The sequence below is a fragment of the Cibotium barometz genome, chromosome 19 (genome assembly GCF_041138505.1).
Source record: "Cibotium barometz isolate CiBa-2024 chromosome 19, ASM4113850v1, whole genome shotgun sequence".
Lineage (NCBI taxonomy): Eukaryota > Viridiplantae > Streptophyta > Polypodiopsida > Cyatheales > Cibotiaceae > Cibotium > Cibotium barometz.
Window position 1 is genome coordinate 53,749,076 of NC_141064.1, and position 4,446 is coordinate 53,753,521.

Sequence of the window (4,446 nt, forward strand, 5' to 3'; positions counted from 1 at the left end):
TGTGCAGATGCATGCTTGAAGGCCAGGCAAACAGTGGAGAAATGTGTGAGTTTCTGTGAAGTGCACAGGCTGATAAGGAGCCATTTTGGAGGACAGATAGTAGGAATTGGGAGTGCCTCTCTGATGGGTATGTGATGAACTGAAGAGCTGTGGTCAGACATGCTATGAACAACTTCCTAGAAGGAAATTTTTGTAGAGGAGCTACAGTTTAAGATCTTTTTAGCACCCAAGGTGGGTACTTTTCATCCGGAGTAGCTACAGATGATAGATGGCTAGTTTGAAGCGGCTTTTGTATGCACATGATGAGCATACTGTTGTGAGACCCAGATGTCTGGACATAAGTGGTCATATGGAATTCAAGGCCATGAAGTTGGATTGGTGATCGGGTGCGTGAGCGATAGGGGTGGTGCCTGCTCTTTCTGTGTGTTAAGAAGAACGAAGAAGAAGAAGAACAGAGCGGAGTTTCCATGGCTCGCGAGTTCTTCGTGGGAGGCAACTGGAAATGTAATGGAACTGTGGAAGAGGTGAAGAAGATCGTTATTGTTCTCAATGGGGCGGATGTGTCTCTCAAAGATAAAGTTGATGTAGTGATCATTCCTCCATTTGTTTCCTTGCCACTAGTAAAGAGTACATTACATCCTGATTTTGATGTGGCTGCCCAAAATGCTTGGGTTAAAAAGGGTGGTGCATTCACAGGGGAAATCAGTGCTGAAATGTTGGTGAATTTAGACATTCCTTGGGTCATACTTGGACACTCAGAGAGGCGGTTGTTGCTGAAAGAGTCTAATGAGTTTGTTGCTGCGAAGGTGGCTTGCGTGGCAACAAACGCGAAGGATTTTTTTTAAAAAAAAGGAATATCCGATTAATAAGCTAAAAAAGAGGAGGCGCAGTGTATTCGAATTGGGGAAAATTCAAAAATTTAGCTGCAAAAGGCGAGGGAGCCGACTCTCTTCTTGCGGGGAAAGAAAAGGGGAGAAATGGAAAAACGCAGAGAGGAGAGAGGGGATTATGCAGAGAAGAGGAAAAGAAAAACCAGAGTTTGGGTTATTGCAGAATACCTTGTTTTGTGAAGTCAATTTCTGTTCAAGCCTTGTAGGAGTTCGAATTACAGAGGAAATCAAGCTGCATCTAGTGATACGCCTCCTGAAACTTTCGAAAAATGAAGGGGACTGCTGTCGAATTCATGCGAAGGACGACTGGTTGGACACTCTGGTGATATGGCCCTTGTGAATAGTGAGGTGGTGGTCTACATGAGTGGAGCGATGGTGGTCGTCTACAAGCGCATACCAAAAACATGGTGAGATACCAGTGGCTGACCGGTCAAGGAGGAAACAGAGGCTGCGCAGTTGTGTTTTTTTTTTGTGTGTGAGTGAAGCGCCAGGGCGGGAGAATTCTACAGTCCACGTACAGTTTTCGCCATCTTTTTTTTAATGAAGGGCAACGTTTTGGAGCCAAATGCCAAACTAGACCTTGAGTAAGGTTTCTTTAATATTTGGACAAGTTTATGATGCTTATTTTGGGTTAATCTCCTTGCTCAAAGGATCCACATTCAAGCTGAAATTTCTATCATAAGCATCCACGTTTTTCTTCAACAAGAGATATTCTTCAACAATTTTCAAGCCTTCAAGCCATGGGATAATGTTATTTATTGTGATGGTTTTGGAAATCATGTGACGATGTATATATATGCCATATGCTATCTTTTGCTTTGTGATTTGCTGGAATCTGTAAGGCAGGTATTCATGAAATCAAGAGATACCTTGAAATGATGGAGTTGGGAATATATGAAAAATGTGATGTGAATGGTCACATGTATATAAAAATCATTTGTAGATTGTGTTATGCCTACATGTGATTGGTTTGAGGCATTTGGAAAAAGAGTCAGAAGATCTATGCTTGATTTGGCCTTGCTCTTGACACACAATTTATGTGCAATCATAAAGCTGAATGTGGGAATAAATTGAAGTGAATTGGCACATGTACATGTCAACAACAATGGTGATGTCTTATGCTCCTTGAAGAGCTATCTGTTTTGTTTCCTTGCTGGGATTTTGGAAGCTACTCTCACAGCCAGAAGTCTCGCACTTTCCTAGCGATACGGCACATGTCACGACAGCTTTTTGGTGAACCCGACGTGAAACTGCTGGGGTGAGAGTGTGGTGAAATACACAGGGAAGCTATGGCTGAGAATCCTGAGGGTCAGGGGGGTTCATTTTGACCCTAAAGTTATGCAAATGTTTCAGATGTTTACTATGTATATGTAACAGCAGCAAGCTGCTGAGAGGGGACAAATTTCCACGACCAAAGCACTGCAGTCAATTGTGAAAAAGGTGGATCAATTTGATGGTAAGGACATCACAAAGTACCTGCGCAATTACACAAAGGAAATGGAGCTAAACAGGGTGACTGAGGAGGATATGGTTCGAAGCTTTGAGCTGGTATGTGTTCCTGAAATAAGAGAGCGCATAAGAGGATTACAGACAGCACATGGTGGCAGAAATTGGGAGGAGTTCAAGCTTGCTTTAAAGGATGAATATTTCATGGAGGACTCTGAGCGGGTGACCAAACGAACTTTTTTGGAATGGGTCACAAAACCTAAAATGGGAATTTCTACCACAGAGTTGCTAAGAGAGTTTGAGAAGCGCTATGCCCAGCTGTCAAGGATTGAGCGCACAACCTTGGACAGGGAAAAAACAGAGCTCTTCTTACAAGCAGCTGGGAAAGATCTCCAAGAAAAACTGGAAATTCTCCTTGAGGATAAGGATACAGAGCAGGGGCTAAAGAATGATTGGAATGATGTCGAGGATGCGGTCACCATGCTAGCAAAGCGGCAGCGAAGGAGGGATAAAATGGTGATGAGCTTGGCAACTCCTATAACTGTTGTTACCCCTGAGAATCTACCAAAACCAGCTGCTGCAATCCCAAAGGTAGAAGGGCCGATGGAAGAGCTTATTAAGGGCATGTGAGACCTAAAATTGAAGATGTCCAGGATTGAAGAAAAAGGGCTACCATTAGGGCAGGCTTCTATGCAAAGGCCTCAAAGCAAAGAAGGGTTTACATTCAGATGTATATGGTGTGATGACCCAGAACATGCAAAGAAAGACTGTGCTAGCTATAAAGAAGCCCTCAGAAATCAACTTGTGTTTTTCAAAGATGGGAAAATCCACCTTACAGAGACTGGTCTTCCATTAAGCACAAACTTTGGGAAAGGAGGGATGAAAAAGCTGGTTGAGGATATGGCTGCTAGCCATGCCATCTCTATGGTTGAGGTAGCAACCTATGGGTTAAAGGTTGGCCAATCAAAGCAGGAATCTGAGAATCATGAAGATTATGAGAATGAAGATTTTTGGCCATCAACAATGGAACTAATTGCGTCAAAGGAGGTGTCTAAGCTGGCTTTGCATGAGGCAGGTGACTGTATACGTCTTGAGACTGGCTGGGAAGAGCCTGTGGATTCTTTATCTGTTCATGCCTACGTTGCAAAATGCTAGAATAATGAGGCACAGGTAGAGGAAAAGCGTAAGAGGGAAAATGAGGAAGGAGGGCCATCAAAAAGGGTCACTCGTGGTAGTGAAAAGAAGGATCCTGGGCCATCACATATGCCTCCACCGCATAGCAGACCTCCATAGGAAGTATCAATGGAAGAAGTGCCAGCAAAAATGAAGCATGAGAAGGAGAAGGGTAAAGGGAAAAGTCCACTCTACAAGCTTCAATCTGATATTGAAGCCGCAAACAGATCTCAAAAAGGTGCTTGAAGAGAGGATTTTAAACAGCAGGGTGGAATTTACACTAGGGAAAGTCTTGGGGATTGCAAAGAAAGAATTCCATGATGAGATAATTGATATTATACGAAGGAAAAGGCAGTCCATAATTGAATCTATTCCATCACAAGGGGAGGCAAGCACTTCCAAGACTCATGGAGTACAGGTACAGCAAAAGGAAGAGAGAGAGAATGTGGTGGAATGTAATCACTCTGCTGAAGGGGCACGACAAGTGCGCTTTGTGGATGAGGATGATGAAAAAGAAGTTCTTACAAAGAGTCATTACTCCAGGAGCCATTGGGCAAGGGCCACCACTGAAACCCTTATCAAGATAGGTGACTTGGAAGAGCCGTATGTCGTTCTAATCGACCATGGGTCTGAAATAAATCTTATGGCTAAAAATCTCTACAACAAATGTAAGTGGCCAATGGATGTAGATCATGGGTGGATGATTAAAGCAGCCAACAACTCATCCAGAGAGCTCTATGCAGCCTATCCAAATGTAAGCGTAACTATAGGGGATGTGAAAGATGATCAGAACTTCTTTATTCAGGAGATGTCATCGTATCCCCTCATCCTTGGGCAACCCTACATTACAGCTGTGAGGATGGAAACAAAGGTTTTGGATGATGGTTCGGCATATGCAAGAATAAGGAGTAAAGATGGTAAGAAAGCTGTTCAGTTC

At 43.3% G+C, this 4,446-nt stretch overlaps 1 pseudogene; it reads left to right on the forward strand.

The window, feature by feature from the left end:
- The first annotated feature begins 467 nt into the window (after nucleotides 1-467).
- Nucleotides 468-845, forward strand: LOC147628741 (triosephosphate isomerase, cytosolic pseudogene; annotated as a pseudogene).
- Nucleotides 846-4,446: the final 3,601 nt, after the last annotated feature.